The sequence below is a fragment of the Strix aluco genome, chromosome 5, assembly GCF_031877795.1.
Source record: "Strix aluco isolate bStrAlu1 chromosome 5, bStrAlu1.hap1, whole genome shotgun sequence".
Classification (NCBI taxonomy): domain Eukaryota; kingdom Metazoa; phylum Chordata; class Aves; order Strigiformes; family Strigidae; genus Strix; species Strix aluco.
In genome coordinates, this window is record NC_133935.1 from 18,058,628 (window position 1) to 18,081,212 (window position 22,585).

A 22,585-nucleotide genomic window follows, 5' to 3' on the forward strand; every position below is an offset into this window, starting at 1 on the left:
ATATTTTGGAAGAGATAAAAGGACGACACTTCCTTAAGCTTTAAAGAAATATGGAACAAGCTTACTTCATGGCTGCCAAACTTTAGATGGCTAAAACAATTACTTGTATTGATTATAGGGATAATTGTGATGATTATAGTAACTTGTTTATCAATTCAATGTTGTAACTGTTACTCACGGTATAGCAAATTCATTTAAATGAGGGATAGAGCTATAAGCACTATGCCCTCAAAGAAAAGGGGGGGATGAAAGGGAATGAAAGGGCTCAAACAAATGAATTTCTGACAATTATTAAGACTAAACTGTGATGTGATGTATGAAAGCTTTGCTTGTGCTTTGCTTCATTTGTTTCAAAGCTTTGCTTGTGTTTTGCTTCATCAGTTTCTCAAGGAATCCTGGCTTCTCAAATGTTTTCTTAGGTCTCTTTGTCTGTTTAGGAAAGACTAAAATGCTTGTTAGGCTCCCTACATAAATCACTGATAGCAGACTCAAGGCCTTCAGTGGACACTTGGGCAACTCCTAGAATGAGATAAGGGGGGCTCTAACAAAGAGACACAGAGACTCTATTATAGGGAAAATGATTTTGCTGATTTAGGAGGGAGACACCTGGACTTTACTTCACAGCACATGCTCCAGAAAGAGGGTCAACTAATGAACACTGTGAAGAAGACTACTTACTTCCTCCCTTGACCACCGAAGACTCTCACCCTATTTTCACTACGCATGCCCAGATTATGTAAATGATTTCTGGAACTCATTATCATAAGACACCCCTTTCTAGGAAATCTAATGAATATGTATGACTTGTGTGTATGTAAACTGACGTCCCTTGCTAATTCTTGGGAGACCTTATGGTGGAGAATCCCCAGGGTGACTCCAGCGCTGCTAATAAAAGAATACCTGCTTAACAGTTACATTGGATTCTGACTGTTGAGTTAACTTCTTTGTTTCAGCTGGACATTTTGTACAGAAGGGTACTATGAGAGAAGGGGCCTTCTCTGTTGCTGGTGTCACCTTGGTCTTTCAGTAACCTTTAAATGCTTTTTTTTTTTTTAAGTTTCTGTGGCCCCTTGTACTTCCTTATATCCTTTAGATTAAATGCTAATTGTCCCTGGCAAATCACAATTTGTATAACCAGTCCAGAGATAATCAGACATAATCTGTCACTGTGCCTTCATCCTGCAGCTTTCTTAAGTGCAGCATTGTTGCCTTGCTTACCCCGTTGCCTTACAGATGTTAAATCAGCAATCTTCTAAATGTGCTAAACCAGCAAGTTGGTCTGTGTCTCACCACAAGATATGCTAAATGAATTTGTGTTGTGCTGGGAGTGTGGTTATGGTCCTGTTGTGGCACATGGTCTCATTTCCCTTACTGTGGGTCTCTGGCTATTCTTAGATTTCCTCTTACACGTGCGTCCCAATCCATTGTTGGGGGAGGTTTCGATATGATCCCAAGAGCGAGACTAAGACACAAACAAGGTCAAATGCCATACCCCCAAACCAGTTTTTATTATTAAGAGTGAAGAGTGGTAGCGATAGGAATGGAAGGAAAAGACAGAAATCAAGCAAGCATAGAGTCACAAGAATAGTCACCACCATGGATCCAGCGGCGTCCTGTTGGTCCTCAGTCTTCCATTCTTCAGTGGTGGGTGCACACACAGCAAATTTTTCTGTTGCCTTTTAAGTTCATTGTATCAGCTGATTAGCACATCTGCTCACCTTTAGTTTGTCCTCTGGTCCCACAGGTTTTTGCTGACTTCATGCTTCTTGAGCAATCATCCAGCTTCTGCGCAGATATGCTCACCTCTTATCAGTTCATTAGCATACACAATAGAACCACAAAGTACGGGGCTTATACGATGGAGTCAGTGATAAACATTTGGTTTCACTCAGTTCATGTCTCCCCCTCTGAGGCTTATCTAAGGAGTTTGTCAATGCAACTGCAAGGCAGAGGAGGGTGCATCCTTCAATATACTCCTACTTCCTTGGGTGACATTCCTTAGACTAATTCAAAGGCCACATCCTTGAGATTTGCACACACACAAGCAAGCTTTGAGACAATCATTTGACATTTCAGTCTCTCGCAATGTGGGAACACAGAAATTTGTAAGAGAAATTTTTAGGTTGTTTTGAATAAAATGGGTATGACGCATTGTTACTTAAGGTTGTCAGTTCACCTGGATCACAGCACAAGCTACGCATGGTTTCAGTCAATAACCAGACAGCAAGAAAATGAAGCCATGGGACTGGTACCCCCTGCTCCTGACAGCTGGTACAGGATTGTGCCAGGACATGGTGACACCCATCATGGAACACTGAAGCGTATGTGAGATATTCTGGGTGGTAAAACCTGTGATCCCTGGTGGACAGGGATGCCTCCTGTGACTGCTCACTCAACTCTTGCTCAGATTTTGTCTAACACACAGCTCATGTTAAGGGCTGATGTATGCTGGGAGCAGCACCATTAAGTCAAAGCCAGAGCAACACCGAAGAGCTAAAGGTCATTGTGCAGCCATTACTACCCACAGCTTGCTGTCTCCTGCAGCCAAAACTCTTTCACATTGATTTTCTGGCAGACTTTTCAGAATCTACTACTTCATGGAAGTGGTAAAGACCACAATCCCAAATTGAGAGGTATAAATAGATCAGCTTATCCAAAAGGTTTTTGAAGCAGATCCAACAGCAGCTGAACTGCTAAGGCCTTCATGTTTCCCAGTGTGATACAGACACAGGTGTTACCGAAAACTCCCAATAAAGAACTTATCGACACCAATTTGATGCAGATAAGCAGACACTTCTTTATTGGCAGCCGGGTGCACAGGTGAATGCTTTCACCAACAACGCACACCAAGCACCAAAATCATACATCTTATATAGAACTTGTTCATACATATTCATTAAGTATTCATGCATAAACATACTATTTCCTGGAAATCATTAACATATTCTCCTCCTATTTCCGATTCTGTGCAGTAGAACCCAGAAACATCTAGAAATGGGTCTGGGGTGTAATTTGGGTCGGTGGTCAATGAGTCGGTGGTTGCGATCTCCCCCTGCCAGAATTACCTTTTGCCTAGTTTCACTGTTTCTTGGCAGGAACTTACAAGTTGCTTCAGTCGACTTTCCCCAGTTCCCATTAATTCTGGATTCTGACATCTCTATGCATTCTTTCAGGTCATAAAATACCATATAAGTAGACACTATATCCAAATTATCTTGAATCTTAAGCCTGTTATCTAAAGTTCTAAATGTTCCTACTAGGTGATTTTGACCAATTCCTTCAGCCTTGGTACAGGGCTGTACAGGGGATTTCGTAGTAGCATTGATAATATGCAAATATAATGTATAATGTGCAAATGCAGAATAAAGGTAAACATATAATTTCTATTAAATATCCCTTATAATTCTGTATTCATGTTAAAATTAAACAAAATTAACTCTAATCAATAACAAATCAGTAACAAAGGGAACGCCGGCACGCTCACTGCTGGCTAGAGTATTGGCCTCCATTGTTCTTCTTCCCTGGAGGGTTGACTGGGTTACTCATGTACTTTTAAATTCAGAGTCTAGATTATGATTACTATATCCCACACTGGTTATTAAGGATCTGACACAATCTGTAGAGGGGGTCCAGGTGACTAGAGAGTCTAGTTAACTGAAATTTTAGGTAATAGGAATGCTATGTGAATGCTAGAAATTCTGTGTTACAATAAGCTGTGCTGATTGTTAAAATCTTTACATAATAATAAAGCTCTAATTATAACTACAAACTTGCAGTCAGTTTTCACTCTACCAAGTGTAATAAAACATATATGGTATTTGTTATTCAAATCTCAAGGGGAAAAAGAAGTTGTAGTCAGGACATCCACCTCCCTCCCAACTCCCCGGGGCTGGGGAGCTCCCCCTCCCCGGGGCATCGTTGCCTTCGGGGTGGGGGCAGCTGAACTCCCCGGGGCTGGGGAGCTCCACCCCCCGGGGCACCGTTGCCTTCGGGGTGGGGGCAGCTGAACTCCTCCCGCTGCTGGCTCCAGCTGGGAGAGGAGTTGTTCCCGGGGTGCCACCGGCCAGACCCGAGCAGCGTGCCCAAGCCGAGCCCTGGAGCAGTGTCGCGGAGCCTGACCCAGCGGGGGGGGGGGGGGGGCAGAGCTGCCCCCTCCCCAGCCGGGAGGGCCCGTCCCGAGCACCCAGTTGCCCCGGGGGGGTTGGGGCTGGAGCAGGGGGCACCGAACGGCCCTAGTGAGGCTCCGTAATGCCAAATTAGCGTTTAGGTTTCTGCTCAGAGACAGGCTGCAGTAAACTGTCTCGAGGGGGCTCTGTGCTGAGCCCCCCCCTTCTAACCCGCTCATACTTGTAACCACGTTCTGTTAATACCAAATTGCGTTGTACCTAAACTATGTTGTGGCCGAACAGTTTTGTAATTCTCTTATGTAAATAAGAAATAAGATATATGTATGTAGTTTCTATTGTTAAAATCAGTTGTTAGAAGGGAGCTAAAATGGCCCCCATCTTCAAGCCACTACAAAAACACCTGTGCTGAGTCATCCCCCCTTCTATGATGGAAACCTGAGAAAAGCCCGCGAAAACCGGAGAAAAGCCCGCAAAACTTGTTTACAACTTTGCAGACCCCTCAGGGTACGCCCGTCATGAATATGGATGAAGCCTACACTATAAAGGGACTCAGTTCTGTCGTGTAAGGTGTGTGTCCTGGTAGAGCAGGGACTCCCGGCACACCCAGCGCTGTTTTTGCTCACTCGCCGCTTGCTAATAAAATTTTATTGATCACTAAAAATTGAGAAGTGGTTATTTCCCACTAAATTACAATTAATCAATAACACAAGGATTCTTAAAAGAACCTGACTGTCACCTTAGGGTCAGGTGACAACTGACCTGGAGCCAGAAGGTAACTAGAAAGGGAAAACAAAAGCACAGCATTGACTCAGCAACGTTTCCTGAGACTCACATGAAGGCAAAAGAGCACAGTAGCTGTCGACTCCTAAAGCTTATATATATAAGGCCTATCCAAAAGCAGTTTGTTCTCAGCAACGAAGAGGAACATGGGACAGACAGAGAGGATTCAGCAGTTGCCATGTCCTTCATCACATGCCAGTCCCACACCAGCCTGCTTGGAGACACACATCCCGAAACATGAGGGAGCAGAGTCAGCTCATTTATAAAGCGTAATAAAAATTACATTCCCTGACTCTACAGTTATATAACGAGCTTTGTTCCCCAAACTGCTACTCGGGATGTATGACTTAAGGTAAGATCTATTCAGTATAGGCTTGTCACCTGTTTTAAACTTAGACCTTTTAAACAGATCATAGCCTTCTGGTGATTTTGTGATGTGAAATTTAAGTACTGTACTGCTTACATATATTTTCTTCACACATTAAATAGCTAACTTTTTTTTTCATCTACCTAGTTTTTACTACAGAGCCTTTGTATTTATCAGTCACCAGTTCCTCTAATTGCAGGCTCTCCTTAAAGTTCCAGCTGGTCCTCAAGTCATGGTGTGGGGTGTATTTTTCTTAGAGATTGTGATGTGTGTGAGGCGGGGAGCTGCGGGAGTTCTCTGGGGACCTGGGAAGGCAGGCAGGCAGGCAGGGAAAGCAGGCAGGGAAGGCAGGCAGGCAGGCAAGCAGGAGGGGCTCAGTCTGGAGTGATTTGATAAGCCGAAAGCCAAATCTGATCGCGCTGCACAGCTTCCTGTCAGCAGCCCGGTGAACCACAGGCAAACTTCTGCTCCCGCGTGCCGAACCCGCCCTCCTAGGCGGCACCGGGCAGCAGCAGCGCCCGAGCTGCAGCCGCTGCCGCCGCACCGCTCCCCGGCGGGGCTGGTGCGGCGCGGCCTGGCCGCCTCAGGCCCCGGAGGTCCCCAACCCCTCGGCCCGGCCGCGGCTGGGCGGGGCTGGGCAGAGCGGCGGGGCTCGGCGCTGGCGGCTCCGCCTCCCCTTCCCGCCCTGCGGCGGGCCTTGGCGTCCGCCCCGCTGGCCCTGGCCGCCGGCGGTCGCGGCAGTGGCAGCGCCGGCGGTCGCGGCCTCCTTCCGCCTCTCACCGGAGCCAGCGGTTGCTGGCTCCGCCTCTGCGTGCGGGACGACTTGCCGGCCGCGCCGGGCTCGGTGAGGACGGGCGGCGGCTGGGAGGGGAAGGGAGCGGAGCAGGGCGGGCGGGCGGCAGTGGGGGACCCGCGGCGGGGGGCCGTGCCTTCCTCCGCCCACGGTGCCGGGGACCCGGCGGCTGTGGGGAGCCGCTCCCCAGGCGGCCGGTAAGGGCCGCGCCGCCCCTCTTGCGGGGCTCGGGGCGGCTGCCGGAGCCTCTTCCTCGGGCTGGGCCGGTGAGGCCGTTCCCGGCTCCTCGGGGTAGCGGGGGAGGCCGCGGGTGGAGCCGCCCGGGGCCGGCGGCAGGCGAGGACCCCCCGGGACCGCGGCGATCTGCTGCGGCGGCTGCGGGTCTCTCTGGAGGCGGCCGGCTGTCCCGGCGGGCGGGCAGGGACAGGGCCGGGGGTGCCCGGTGCGGAGCGGGACGGGCACCCTGACGCGCGGTGGCTGGCAGGTAGTTTGCAGCTCATCCCGCAGAACTGATTAACATCAATTAAGCGTCCTGCGAGTGGCTGAGCAGCCACAATGAGACCTGCAGGCGCGCTTTTCGGCCGAGCTGTTTGCTTCCAGAAACATCTCCCGCCCCGGTCACCTTAAGCAGAAGTTTCTTTACTGCCTTTCTCCGTAGGGTATGGCAGTCCAAGGAGATAGGACTGAAAGGTATGGTTAGAAAAAGTAATAGCTTTCAGGGTTGTGGGCTCGCAGTGTGGGGAAGACTGGGTGTTTTAGGTCCCCTGTGTTTAAGCTCTGCGATGGAAATCCAGAGTTTGTGATTTTTGCTTCAGCCTTTCACGTAGGCATCCTAAGGTACACGGTAAGGAGCCAGTGCTCGGCCCCTGTGTGAGAGGGACACCTGCAGTCGAATATTGTTGAACTGACAAACCTGTTTATATAACTAAAGAAAAAAACCGGTTTTAAAGAGTTATAGGTTGCTGTTTCTGCTTTGGGTTGTCTGAGTAGTGTAGCTGAAAGAATTACCTAGCTTATTCCATCTGATAAGGCAGATGGAAAGGTGAGAAAAAAGGCAAGGACCCCATTAACACTTCTTTATCAACCTTCTTCATATGCTCTGGGAAATAGTTTCATGTGATCTTGGTATAGGTGAGAACTAGAGGCATCAGGTAGAAGGTGAGTAGGTTTTCCCCTGAAGCCATATGCTTCAGAAGCCCATAGGAATGCTAGAAGTTGTTTTCCTAGAAGTTGTTATGACGTTGACTCAACTCTTTCTAGGAGCTCTGTGGTAACGTTGGGCCTTTCCCCGCTCTTAACTAGCCTCCTGGGACAACACAAAAATAGAACAAAACAAACCCAGCTCATCATGATTCCTGGTAAATATTTTCTAGCTCTTGCATCTGAGAATGATGGGAGTAAAACTTGTCACTAACATCAAAAGCTCTGAACAGGGCTCTTATCGCCCACTTTCCTTGAGTTAACAGCCAGTGTCCCAAAACATTTAGATAGATAGTTCTGGCAGAGAAAGCAGACTTGTGTTAATGATCACTTCCATATTACTGTCCACAAAATTAAATCCTTTTCTCTGACAGCTGTGCCAGTATAAAAGTTCCCCTGAGTCTCAAAGCAAAGCCAGTGTGCTGAGGTAGTTCTGAAGGTGTTGTATCAGGACCTTTTAGTTCACTGACTTTGGCTCACTGCAGCGAGTCGGGTGGTGCTTCAAGTGAAAGGCTGAAGTCCTCTTTGTAGTTCAAGCTTAAATAGCTGCTTTTTTTTTTTCCGAGGAAAAAGTGTCTGATGTTATGGTAGGAAAAAAAAACATTACAGCATGCTTCATATCAAGTCTGTTATAGTGTGTTTTGGTTTCATGCTTAATAGTAGCTAAAACCATTTCTCCAGTTCATTGGTCTGCCAGGTTTTTAGAAGAACTTTTATTTTGTTGTTCCGCTTCTGTTTTCTACTTAAAGCACAGATGCTTTTTCGGTCCTCCTGCTTCCTACCACTCCAACAAAAATATTTGTAGATAGGTAAACTACTCTGATCTGCAGAAGGCTGTCCTTCAAACACGGGCTTTTTAAAAAGCCAGAAAGTTACTGGTTTATGTGTTTTCTGCAGGTAAATGTGTTTTGGTAGTAGAATATTTTAATATCTGTTTCTAAAAATTATACAAAACAATGTTTCCCAGCTCGTTTGTTTGTTTTGTTTGTTTTTTTTTGTGAGGAAAAACTATTAAAGGGGGGCCTGTTGTGTTTGCGTAGTCACCTCTGGTGGAGCAGAGGTGTGATGGTGCACCTGGCCAGGTGAGGGTGTGTACTCCTTAGGCAGTCCTTCTTGACAGGCTTTTTGCCCATAATGGACCAGCTGAGCTGCTTACTATGACCTTCTGAGCCACCACCTGTGTCTATTGACTTTTGGCTGTGGGTTGCAAACAAGGGAAGTGGTTTCTTAAATCCTGTATGTGCTGAGCTTGCTCAGTTTCATATGCTGCAACCATGAGCAACATATTGGAGATGTGTGACTTTGTCACAGTGTTTGTGGTCTCTCCTAGTCCTACTCAATGCAATAACTAACCTCTTAGTTTGATGTTGAGGCTTTCTTTTTGTTTTTGACTAATAAGTGGGCACAGGACAGAGATCAGTACTCCCCACCCCCTAATTTAAAAGGGGTCAGGAGGGGAGGCTGAAGACAGCAAAGAATGAGTGAAGGGAGCAGAAGGCCAAGAAGGTGCCATTTAGCTATCTTAATTCTTAGAGCAGCTCATGCTTTACTAAGCCCGACTATGAGGGCTTGTGAGAAACTGTAGAGCCTGCTGGTGACTCTTAAGAAGAGGAAAGAAAAGAAAAAGACAAGGAAAGATGGTGAAAACACACGTTATAGTTGTTAGTGTTAGGCGATTGCTATTTGGTTTCATGAACTGATACTGGGCACTAATAAAAGGAAGCTGTTTCTTCAGAGCAATTTGTACTTTAAAACCTGCCAGGAGGTATTCTGATGTATTATTAGTAATCAAGGACATAGGAGATTGTCCAGTGATATTATTGGTATAGGTCATTGCAACTTTGGTAAAAGTAGCACTTGCAGCTTAATGACTATTGTCCCTTCTAGGAGCAAAGACAGTAAGGAGCCTCCTGCCTTTCCAGTGCGTGCTAGACCTCTGTCTGAGACACACTAACAAGATTGCTGAAGTAAGTGATCTTTTCTTAGAAAAAATCAGAAATCTGGAAGCTGTTTTATTATCTGTAGTTGGATTCATACTGAAGCACTACAAGTAGTAGCATTGGTGCAACTGAAAATGTAGAAATGGGGAAGAAAATGGGGTTGGGGAAAATGTAAACTTCTCAACCTATCTTTGCCACTCAAAGTATTTCTAAGCTATACTTCATACTGTTACATCTATAGTTTTTTAAAGGGCTTTAGTACTTTCCCATTGCTGACAGGGAATGAGTTTTTGCTTTTTCACACATTTGATTGCTAGACACTACTAGGATCTGACTATTATTTGCATTTCTGATAAACATGAGAGTTGTAAATTCTCAACAGTTTTGAAACTGCAAAGGGCAGTGAAAATGTAAAGCAAAAAAGCTGTAGTATTTTATACTTGGAGGAATTGCAAGGAACATCATTTAATGAGTGGGAATGTTGATAATGCAACTTACAGTATACAGGAAACCTCACAAATCAGCAGAGCAGACAGACATCACAGCTATACTTTTTTTTTTTTAAAAAAACACTCTAGTGTTTTAAAAAAGCTAGTAATATGCCTTGTTGTTGGTATAGTCTCCATAAAATGCAGATATGCCAAAGAGCTCTTCTAGTATGTGCTTTTGAAAGATTACTATTATTCTCTATGGCTGAAATTCAATTAACTTCTTAATTTGCACTTCAACCAGTATTCCATACATAGATTGCAAACTTTTCTCCAATTAGTCATTAGGCGTTAAATGATTAGAAAGCAATACTTTTAAAAGGAGATATCTACAACTACTGGAGATGTAAGACAGTTCTTTGAATGTGCCTTAAAACTTGGAGGGAACTTGGAAATTCTTCAGAGACTGAACCACATTTCTACTTACCACACTTCATGGAAACAACAGTGAAATGCAGAGACACCATGAAATCTGCAGCTGTATCATAGGGGTGTATGTATTTTCTAAAAGATCATTCCATCCAAGAAAAAGCAACTTTGGGCTCCACTTTATCATTAGTTGACCTCTTTCATCACAGTAATGCTCAAAAGTAGAAAAGCATGAACTATAGATGTATATTTACATGTATATATATTTCAATTATGTGCATGAACTATATAGTACAGGGGCAAGGATATTCCCGTATAAAGGAGTCTGATGCTAGTATTAGAAAAGCTTTCATCTCTAGGTTTCTGAATAGACTATTAGGAGGTGATAATTTGTGTGATGAATCCAATCCCTGTTACTAATGCCTTTTCCCTGCAAATTTTCTGATTTTTTTGTTAAAAATTACTTTCTCACGCTTATGGCTATTAGTCAAAAGTGAACATAATTTTTTCCTGAGGAGCGTAAGTGATAAATGCTTGGTTGGATACCATCAAGTGGTCAAATACAATCTCGAAGATTTTGTTTTGTTCTGAACAGTGACATCTCTTTTGCTGTTGGTGGTGTGTTGCTTGATATCGTGGAGAACTAGAATTTTAAAACTCCTTGTGAAACATGGCTCTTCCAAATGTCTGCAGTCCGTGGTGGTTGCAGAAAATGTACTTTTATCTTACAGAATAATCTCTCTGAGCTCAGTTTGGATGCTGCTTATGACAAATTCAGATTTTTTCTGTATCTAGCACTTCCAGTTGTTGATATATGGCATGGTGTTTATCTGTATTCTCTCATTCCTAGTGAGAAGAATAGCCTCCTTCCTGCTGCCCTTCTGACTGAGACTTCAATTCTCATGACTTTAGTGATGGTGTTGCTGGGTGCAATTCTATAGCTGTAGGACTGTGGATCAGGTTCATTGCCAAGTGCCATGGAGTGCTTTCTCCTTTTTTTTTTTAAAAAAAAATTTGGTTTTGTACTATCTCTGAATAAGTTTTAAAATTGAATTTTATAGTTTAATTTTTCAACTGCAGAATTTCCAAGCTCCCTCCAAGTTTTAAGGCACATTCAGAGATCAAATTGCATTTCATGGTTTCTCTGCATTTCACTGTTGTTTTCATGGAGTGTGATGATAAGTAGAAATCTGCAGCTGTAGCCCTACCTCAAATATCCCCATTGAAACATAGTTTTAGATTTTTAACACAATTATTAAAATTGCCATGACTGATACGTCAGTAGAAACGTGTGAGAAGGCAGCAGAAATAGCAGCAGACCAAAAGAATGACCTGTGTTGGCAGTGAAGGAGCACCATTTCCAGGACACTGTTTCCAGCAATAAAACTGGGGAATGTCTTGAGTGTAAGGGTATGTGAAAGGTGAGAGCATCTGCTTCATTAAGGTTATCTGCTCAAGGACCTTTTCAGTGCAAAAGGAAACAGTAAGGGGGAAGGAATAAACCAAATGTTCAGAACCACAAACCTGGTGGACAGACAATACTGGGGATAATAACAGGAAGCAAACCTTCTCAGCTATGCTAATGGATAAGAGTGTGTGGGATGTGAGAGTGTTTATTTCAGCAAGGTTATCTGATCATGGACCTTGTCAAATGGGATTACAGGGAAAAGAGGAAAGCAATAAAGAAAGTTTAGAGAGACAAACCTGACAAGCAAATGTGAAGGAAACAGAAGAAACAAACCTCATCAGTCTCACTAATTGATGGGCCATTGTGAAACTGTAGGCAAATCTAGACTTTTGAACTGGTGAGAGTGTAAACCTGGGAGTCCCAGCTGTGGGTGGGAGGAAGAGGATGGTGGAACTATGCAGAGGGAGACACGACAGAAGAGGGTATAAAAGGGGCCAGTCATGTCTAAACCGTGGCTGGTCAGGAGGTTGGTCTGACTGAGCCCTATGCCTGATCCCTGCAGCCAGTCCTATCTTCTTAAGTCCTTTCTTCACTATCTCTCTGCATAGTCTCACTCTATATCCCCTGTGTGTGTGCTGCAAGGGCTAGGTGCCAGCTACTGAGGAACCAGTGTGAGTTGATAACTGAGCCAGCAAGTCAAAATGGAGGGGTAGGAACCCCTGGGCCATGGTGCCAGCAACTGGAGTGAAAGGGTGTCTGTGTCACTACTTGGAAGGACCATATCTCTCAGGAGCGTTTCCCCAGGTTCCACAGACTTTCTGTCTGGAGTGCGAGCTACTGGGGGGACAGACGTGAGTGGATTTGGTGCCAACAACTGGGGTCAGACAGGGGGTGTAGGCACCCCTGGCCTGCGGTGCCAACAATTGGAGTGAGTGTGGAGCCTCACTGGTGTGAGGGCCTCAAAGATGGTGGCTGGAATGGGACTGTGGGTCACAGCCTGTGTGCCTGGTGCTGGCTGCTGGTGAGGGTATGTGGGACATATCTTCCTCAAATTGTGTGTGTGGGGTTTGCTTGTATAATTTGCTAGCAGACTTCAAGGTGGACTGGCGGGTAGGAGGTCCTTGGTCCAGGCAGGGGTAGAGGGGTCCATGCTGGTGGTTAGGTGTGAGCGTGGAGTGCTTACGAAACAGTCATATGAGTGTGTCCATCTGTTTGCTAGTTAGCATCGAGCTGGACCAGCTGGCAAGTAGGAGATCCTTCAAAGTGAGTAAGAGGGCCTGAGATCCATGCACGGTTATTGGATGGGCAGAGGGGCTGTACTGGTACTTGACAGATCTGTGAATGTGTGTGTGCTTGTGACTGTAGAGAGTGTGGGGGGGTGGTTTTTAGAGAGGCATTCAATCCTGACCAGTCAAAAAGGAGGAAAGGGACTTGTCTTGTCTATACTTGTTTTATGTGAGTCATGTATGTAGGTACTGTTGGAGGAAGCACCTTGTCTGTGGCTGGCTGTGTCAGTGTCCTGTGTGTGTCTCGGATACATACTCAGCCTTGCTACTAGTTGAACCTGCAATCAGGAAAGCAGCAGCAGCTGTGTCCATGAGCCTTCAGTGGAGACACCTGGGTCTCCAGGCTGTGCTCCAGCCTCAGGGCAGGAGGAACCCCCAGGCCACGGAGCTGCTGGAGGTGGTCACTTGAGGCATCCCTTAACAAGCACTGGGGCTATGCTAATGAGGTAATTTGAAGAGGAAAATTTTGATGGGTTTTATTTTAATGGCTGTTGCTTGAACTGAAAAATCTCTACCCTGTTTCTTCATCTGTTTTGAAAAGGTCCTGCTTGTTCTAAGTGCTCTTCCTGCTGTGCTAGATTTGGGCCCTGAGGACTTCGAGAATGAAGTGTGTTCACTTAAAAAAAAATAATCCTCAAACAAAAAAACCTGCTAACAAACTGACTCAGAAATACTGCTTGATAATACTGAATACAGTCATGTTAAAAGTCCTGGTGGTTGGAGGAGACAATGCTAAGAACACAAAGAAAGGCTGGGAGGAAGAGCCTCATACAACATGAGATTCCTGGGCATAAAACTAAAACAGGCCCGTCCAATAACCATTTTTGTAATGCTCATCTGTAGCAGCAGATGGCATTAGGACAGCAAAGCCGATAGGTGAAAGTGGGAAATACCCTACTGGAAATGGTGGAATGGGAATCTTTGAAGAGAAGTGACAAGTCTTCATATGCTTAAAGTTATTGTAACTACCTTGTGATTGACTGTCCATGAGATATAGGTAATTTCTAACAAATTATCTCCTACATATCTGTGAAGAATCCTTGTGGCAAGAAAACCCCTGTGTGCTGGTGCTGCTGTGACATTTAAAATATAGTTATAAACTGCAGAAAATGAGAATTCTTTATGTGGATGTACTCTTTCCTTTGGACATATGTTTGGTTGATTCTCAGGCCATCTTGTACCACAGGTGCAGGTCTGCCAAGCTGCTCTAGCCTTTCTATGATACTGTATGTCAAACATACTGAATTAATTTTAAATTATTTTGGTTATCTGAAACTGGCTGCTAGAAGTTTAGAAACAGAAACCAGGGAGCAAAGTTGTGTTGGCCTGTAGCTGAACTTCTGTCCTTTCAGTTCTTGGAAGCTTGTGTTTGCTGAACTCCATGTCCTGGAGAGGTGGGAAACAACTGAGATCAGAGTGGCTGGCGTTGAAATACCTATGTTTGGGGTTTACAGTTTTGGTCCAGTTAAAGGAAGCTTTTAATAATGAATAAGAATATTTTATAACTATTGTGAGTGCCTCAGTTACACGTGTTGCAGGGGAGATTTAGGCCCCTTAAAGAACCACCACCAAAAGTAGCAGCAAAAGTGGTTTTATTGAAGCAAGATGTTGTAAAAGTGAGGCTTAATGAAGTCTGATGGCAAGGTTTAATTATTATTTACTGTACAGAGGATATAATAATAATTCAAAAATACCAATACAAGATCTCAATGCCCTATGATACAAGGTTATGCATGGTATCAGTCACTTACCAAAGATCTGCAGTTGGTAAGGCATCTCTCAACCTCGAGGAGTAACTTTGAGAGGTGTCCCAACTCAAGGGGAGATCACCACCATGCAGCCAGCTGCTTAGCAGGGAGAGCTCAAAAGAGGATTACTTAGGCTGTCAAATTTATGGAATAAAGTGGTTGGCTTGTAGTCAAATTAGATGCAATGGGAAAGGTAAGCATGAGACTCCTTGTACTCACAGCTTAATTTGTTCCTTGATAAATTAGTCTTGGAAGAACTACCTGCTATTCATGCGTTAATCGCATGATTGGTGTTCTGGTTTCCCAGCTCATACACATCAAAGCTCACCATGTCACCCTGTTCCTGTGTGGGTTTTCAAAGAAAATCTTGGAACTAGGGAAGTTCTTGACCTAGGCCTTTACTTCCTTGGAAGCCTGAACCAAACTATCTCTAGTTTGGTCAAGGAGTGGAGTGCATCCAGCACACTCTACCCTATGACTACAGTCAATCTACTTCATAGAGTGGTAGTACAGTTACCTCTTGCCTCTGTCATAAATATGTGGCATATTGCAGATCAGTGCTGAGGGTACAGTTACTTGATGAATTGCTTAGCATTACAATTAAAGCTAACTATATACATTGCACATACAGAATCAGTTGATTGCATATGTTTTACATATTGGATTAACATAATTTGTTTCGGTATTCGCCCAACTTTGATATTAAACACCATAAAGTCAAAACTAACAAAACTGCACCTGAATGTAATGTCAAATTCAAAGTGGTAGACAAGAAGTGGGGTATACTGAGTTCAGTCTAGATACATCGGTTAGCAGTGTTAACTCTGCCTGTTTTAAGGACCAGTTAGGATCTAAAAGTAGCTGTTGCATATGATTATTCCAAATCACGTAAGTGTTACCATAAATTGGTCTCAACAGAACCCTCTTAGTTTGAAGTTTTACAAGGCAGGGGTTCTGTATTGCAGCGCTGGATGCATGGGAGATCATTCCACCTAATGTGCGTGTTGAAAGGCAAAGGCACACTTATTATATACAATAAAAGAAATTAATATTCATGTAACTTCTGAGAAGTACACACCTATTTCCAGAGAATCTAATGCATATGTTAATACATTGTGCAAGCTTGGGGAAGGATCTCTGGCTTCCATGGGGGTTTTCAGTGGTCTGTGGTGGTCTCTAGTGGTTGTTGAAGAGGTGTCTCTTAGTGTCCTTTCCATGTACTCTGAGTCTTTTTTCACATAAGGCTCATCACTCTGTCTGCAAAGTTTCTCAGCTTTCATATCTTTGGTTTCCACAGGTGTCTGCTGGTTTATTTACCCTCCCCCGGTTGTATCCATCACAGTTACAAAAATTATGTCCTTGGGTGCGTTCTTGTCTAAGGCACCTTACAGCAATTAGCACCAGCTGCTGGCAGGCATCAGCTAGCAGGCATCATAAGGATCTGTTTGTCCAGAGGAGAGCTGTGAAGATGATCAGGGGTTGGAATGCCTCCCCTATGAGGACTGGCTGAGAGAGTTGGGGTTGTTCAGCCTAGAGAAGTCTCTGGGGAGACTTTATAGAGGAGTTCTAGTAGTTAAAGTGGGCTACAGGAAAGATGGGGAGGGATGAGGGGTAATGGTTTTAAACTGATGAAGGGTAGATTTAGGTTAGACTTAAGGAAGAAATTCTTTACTGTGAGGGTGGTGAGACACTCAAGAGGTTGCCCAGAGTAGTTGTGGATGACCCCTCCGTGGAAGTGTTCAAGGCCAGGTTGGACGGGGCTTTGAGGAGCCTGGTCTAGTGGAAGGTGTCCCTGCCCATGACAGGGGGGATTGGAACTAGATAATCTTTAAGGTCCCTTCCAACACAAACCTATGATTCAAAGCTGTACTTTGGTAATGATGGAGGTTGGAGTTGAGGGTGAGTTGGGAAGAAGAGTTGGAGGGTTGGCTGTGGTGAGCTCAGGAAGGTAAATATCAGTGGGACTCAGACAAGAGAATAGTATTAAACTTAGAGTGATCAAAGCCTTAACTTAAAGGCACACAATGTCAAAAGGGTGAGAAGGTATAATGGACATGTGACAAAAGGGTTGGTAGAGGCATATGGCGCATTGATCATTGGACCAGTATAATGTCTGATAGTATTTCCATGGGCTGGCTGTGGGTGGCTAATCACTGAAAGAGAGCAGTTGTCCCCCACTTGAGCCTGTGTGATACTTTGTACTGTGTCTGAGGGAAGATACATTTCATAGTGTGCTGCAACCCTGATTAAAGCAGGATGACCCCAACACTTGTGCAACCATAGAGTTACCATGGTGGTTCAGTGGTCCAGGTTGGAGGCTTGGGTTAAAGTTTCCTCGGTTTCATCTGCTACTGTACGACTGGAGTTGGCTTCATCATAGGTGTCAGTTTTTGCCACCACTGCCACCCGTCTGATCACAGTAGTGACATCTGCTTGGGCATTTCATATGGCCTGGGCCATGGGACAAGCAGAATGGGAATCAGCATGACTGACAGCCAAAGCACGTGAACGGGCATAGTCCTGTATTTCTTCACAAAGAAGTCAGGCCCAAATTTCTCCAGTATGGGTGCAGAAGGCATGTGCATTCCAAGAGGGAAGCCATTGGGTGCACCCAGCAAAACCAGCCCAAATGTCAGTGTAGACCTGGTTGTCAGAGGAGCGAATGACTAAGCAAAGGGCCAAGAGTTCAGCTGTCTGGGCACTATCATGGTAGTCTGGTGCAACAGCTGTTGTGGAAGGTGGCAAAGGGGAGCTGTATGAGCTGAAAGAGATGTAAACAGTGTATGACAATAATGGGATTAGATTGTGAGGCTATAATAGGACAGGAATGTATATAAATTATAGAGGCTGTTAATATGTTTTGGAGGACTTCAAGGACTTTGTTTAACTGCTTAAAAGTAGTTGTTCATGATAAAGCAGAGAACATAGCTTGCTTAATGCTTTTGCTTGATGTTGATGTATTGTCTGATTGGAGGAATGAGAAGATTCAGAAAGCCGCAGAACCAGTTTGAGCCAGAAAAAGGAGACATGGCAACCACTAGCCTAAAAAACAGGAAAGAGAAAGAACCTGCCTAGAGATGAGAAAAGGGACCCAATGAGAGGGATAATGACCCTAGACCCAGATATTACTATTGGACCAGACTATGGTGTGAGGGCAGGAACTTTATAATTGCATGGGGATTTCAGTGTTTGGGGTCTCTCTGTGGATGCACCCAGTTTGAGCTGTCTAAATTTGTGTACCATAGAATAAATTACGCTTTGTATTTTGAAGACCTAGCTGACTAAAACCCAGGCCTTGTCAGGACAAAAGTTTAAAGAGCCTAGGAGAGTCTGATGTTTGCATTTGGAGGAGGGAGTAGGTTGGGTAAAGAAAATAGATTGCAAGACACTTTCAGGAATATCTTTGGTGCTGGTATACAAGACGACTCCTTTAAAAAGAACCTGAAGACCTTACATTCTGGACAGGACCCTGGCATTCACCAGGAGGAATATAAAGTTCCTGGTGTTCTTTGAGGGCTGGAATTGGGGGTCATATCTTGTGCATCAGATTCCCATCTATGTCTGCTAGGAAAATGTCATCAGTATACTGATGATGAAAGACATCAGGAGTGGGAGAAATTTCAGCCAGTGTTGATGCTAAGGTACCATGAGCAAGGGTAGGACTCTAGCAATAACCTTGAGGTAAATGAGTAAAGGTATAATGAAAGCCATTCCAAGTACAAGCAAAGTAAGCTTGGTCGTTCACATGGGTGGGACACTGGAAGAACATGTCTTTAATGTCTAAATCTGCTATACTTAGGTAAGAAGAAAGGTAAATGGCATTGATTACTTGGGCAGTTGTTGGGACTGCAGTATGAGACAGAATTTATGCCTTGGTAGTCATTGGTCAGATGCCAAGACCCGTTGGGTTTGTGCGCTGGCCAGATGAGGCTGTTAAAAGGGGAGTGGGTGCAAGTGAATACTCCTTGTTTTTCCAGTTCTGTGAGATGGGATGTGATGAGTTTTGGGGCTTGCAGGTTCACAGGGTGTTAATGACACGGATCACTGAAGGTAGGGGAAGTTCTTCTTGTTACCTGAACTAGGGGCAGTTTGGTTCAGAAGTACCGGGCAACTGTCCCTTCTTTGAGCATCACGGTATTTTGCTGATTAAGGATACTAATTAAACTTGGACACCAGAGTGAAAAGAGTAGGTGTGTTTTACTGGTGATAACCAAATAATGTAATAGAGTAATACAGAAAACATCTTGTAAGAAAAGACAGAATAATGTACTTAAAGCAAACAAATAGGAAAATATAGGGTAATGCATCAAATCATTACTACATGAGAGGGAGAATAGTGATTAAGAAAGATATATCACCACTTGTATATGTTACCGTCATCCAGATCTGCAAATGCTGGGGAGCCCCAGTTACAGTGAGGATTTGGAAAACCTTTCCCGGCAAGTGGGAAGTCCTACGCAATGCGTCCATCCGTAGGTGAGGCATCCAAAGTCTCTGCAAGAGGATCTAGATTTATATAGTATTGAACAAACATGTCCACCTGACTATGATGCGGTAAACATCTGGCTTCACTCTCCAGTTAGATTCCCCCAGAGCCTGGTCAGGGCTCAAGGAGGAAGCCAAGGGAGTTTCCCTGTTTATCCAATTTTGACCACGTTCCTTTCAAAACAAGGCCACACATCTGGTCCCAAGGCTGGACAGCTGGCTCCATGGCCTTGTTAACTTGTCCCTACACAAAGAAGGATAAAAATATATTCAGGGTAAACATGTTTTTATCACATTTATCTTCAGTAATGAGTATATGATATCTAAGTTACATCTTTCATTAATGAGCATACATATTTTGTTAATGATCACATACTAAGCAGCTTTGGCTCGGGGCCTGTTGTTCAAGCCTCAGTACTTCAACACCTTAGCACTTTTTACATCAGCATAGGTGGTTTGTTATAACCTAGCACAATACTTACTAGCACAGTGGTTATCAGTTATAAAATATACAGGATTCATCTATAGGTCAACTCTGGCTTGGGCTGGTTGTCCAAGCCTTAGCACTTCACATGGAAGGTCTGGTATCTTGAGTAGTTCCATATGTGGAAGTGTTTTGCCAATTGTCGGGGTCAACAGAAAGGACACAGACACCAAGTTAAAAAGATAAGCTTATTTTACTTTAGTTTAGAGCAGCAGAACGAATAAGCAAGGTAATGCACCTGATCATTACTAAATAAAGTTAGCTATAGTGATTAAGAAAGATACATCACCAGTTGCCCCAATGTTTTACCATCATCCATATATGTGCTTCAGCTGGGGAGTCCCATCACAGCTAAGGATCAGAGAACTGTTCCCGGCAATTGGGAAGTCCTGCACAGTCTGTCCACTCGTAGGTGAGGTCTCCATCTTCTCTGTGAGAGAGTCCTGCTTTTATACAGTTTAGCAAACAAATTATATAAAAAAAGGGCATGGAAACATCTGGTAGATTGGCTTGGCTTCACTTGGGCACATCCTGGATCTGGCCAGGATCCTGGGTTCATCTGAGGAGTTTCTGTCTTCTAGGAAACATCTGGCTTAGGGTCCAAAAATATATATTCTTTATCTATAGTTTTCAGAGGATATTACCATGGTCATATTTAATGCTGGTATGATGCTGGTTGGGAGGTTCACTCAGAAGTCAACTCTGGTTCAAGGCCTATGGTTCAGGCCTTTTTATGTCAGGAAGTAAAATAGCTAATGCCTCATAGGCCTTTGCAGGCCTCTAGGTAAAAATATCTGCAGCATTACCCAACGGTCTCACTGAGTAAGAGCAAACCAGTTATTGGAGTGAAATACTTGTAAAAGGATGTACTGTCTGGAGCTTATCTGAAGTAATCCATATGTTACCATCCTGCTTATCTGACACATAGCTGTAGTTCTGTGAAAAACAAGTAATATAACCCAGATATATAATATAGTCTGTCACTGCCCCAGCTGGGCAGAGTTTGCATCAGCAGAGGCTGTCACTCCACTGCTCTGTGTTGTACCCTGTAGCTACAGTAATAAACTGTTGCTGTTCAGACCTGTCCAGAATTGTGTATGGGTTACTCCACAGTGGAGATTAGAACTTCTCAAAACCTGCAGATCCACAGGCTGTCTGTTAAGGAAGTCGCACTTGACTGCCTGTGGGAAGGACTGAAGGGGCTCCCGTGAAACCGTGGACTACTGCAGAGGGGTGAGGGAAGTGGTCCCCTCCAGAGTGATCAACTGAAGGCAGAATTTTGAGTTCCCATGGGGACACACAAATGATGGTACATTGATGGTGGCATCTCTCTCTGGATGGGAAATCCCTGTAAGCTGCACCTTCTGTGCTACCTGAGAGGGATCAGTAGGTTCTGACCAGCTCCCCTGGGGTGCTAATTGTATGTCTGATAAGTCTGGGTAACCAAGGGCTTGTGGGTTTTCTGGTTTCCAGCTGATGAAGTGGTGGGAGGGGCATTATGGCCCTTGCTAAGGCTCTGGTGGGAAAAGGTGTGGTATGGAGGGGTTCTTGGCAAAAGCCAGTAATACAGATGTTCGTACTCTGTGGGCTACCTGTTTGGGAATGCCTGGGGCCAAACAGGCTTTTCATGCTTCAAGATGCTTTGGATCAGGGCCCTTTTGTACAGGTTTAGGGGGATTTTTTAACTAACAATACAAAGGTGTTTGGTGGTAACTATAGCTGCATCTTCACAGTGGAGGGAGGCTGACAGAATGAGCATAGCAGAAAGTAACTTTACTAATGGTTGGGACCATGTGGTGCTGGGCACTGTGCTTGGAAGGCTAGTGCCTGTTGATATTGAGGGGCTCTGAGTGGACCAGGACCCTCTTTGATTAGTGGGTGTTTCTGGGCTTCAGAGGGATGACAACCTGATAGGGCCCTGTATCCTCGGCTGCATCAAGAGAAGTGTGGCCAGCAGGTCGAGGGAGGTGGTTCTGCCCCTCTGCTCTTGTGAGACCCTACCTGGAGTCCTGTGTCCAGCTCTGGGGATGGACACATCCTTCAAACAAAGGACATGGACCTGCTCAAGTGGTTGAGGGCTCAAGGGCCACAAAGATGATCAGGGGCTGGAGTACCTCCCTTATGAGAACAGACTGAGAGAGTTGGTGGTGTTCAGCCTGGAGAAGAGAAGGCTGCAGGGGGATCTCATAGTGGCCTTATAGTAGTTAAAGGGGACCTACAGAAAAGATGGGGAGGGACTCTTTATCAGGGAGTGTAGTGATAGGACGGGAGGAAACTGTTTTAAACTGAGAGGGTAGATTTAAATTAGATCTAAGGAAGAAGTTCTTTACTGTGAGAGTGGTGAGACACTGGAAGAGGTTGCCCAGAGAAATTGTGGATGCCTCCTCCCTGGAGGTGTTCAAGGCCAGGTTGGACGGGGCACGGGGCTTTGAGGAGCCTGGTCTAGTGGAAGGTGTCCCTGCCCATAGCAGAGGTGTTAGAACTAGGTGATCTTTAAGGTCCCTTCCAACCCAAACCATTCTATGATTCTCTGATTCATCTGGTGCAGGGGCATGATTGATAAGCCGCCTACCTGTGCTTCATCCCAAATCTGTGGGACTGGCCCAGAGAATAGTCAGGGGGCCTCAGTCATCTTGAGGCATTTATCTTTGAACATATTCTAGTGATGCCTGAAAGATAGAGTCTGTATTTTCTGCTGGAGTTTGTAGATTGATTCCAGACCCTAAATGAGGGTCTGGACTTCTGATTCTGAAATTCAGATGATATCCCCCTGTCATGTGACATATTTGCAAGACAGGTTAAATAACCCACAGTAACAGATCTGCAGGAGTGCCCACTTGTTTTGGCTAGGTCTGTGTCTGTGAAAGAGCACATAGAGACACAGTTGCGATGCCTCCCTTAGCATCATACTCAGTTTTAATAGTTGGTCTGATTCCTAAGTCCAGTCAGGCTTCAAGAAGGGAGGAATTTGACATATAATTGTCTGAAGTCAAATTGGATCAAATATTTCTGTCCCAGTTTTCTTGATTAGTATATAAAGCTTTAAGTATTTTTGTTTCAGAAACTCCCTTTTAGGCAGCAAGTTTTTCCCGGGCAGATACTGCCACCAT

The 22,585-nt window shown here is 44.6% G+C and overlaps 1 protein-coding gene across 2 annotated transcripts in view; it reads left to right on the plus strand.

Annotated features, from left to right (window-relative positions):
• The first annotated feature begins 5,905 nt into the window (after nt 1-5,905).
• Nucleotides 5,906-22,585, plus strand: part of RESF1 (retroelement silencing factor 1) — a 38,253-nt gene continuing 21,573 nt past the window's right edge. Inside the window, exons 1-2 of one of the 2 annotated variants that reach the window (XM_074826243.1) lie at nt 5,906-6,118; nt 9,155-9,234. The gene's annotated coding sequence lies outside the window, so the exon portion shown is untranslated. The remainder of the gene's footprint in view (nt 6,119-9,154; nt 9,235-22,585) is intronic. The other variant, XM_074826241.1, reaches the window with a different exon arrangement.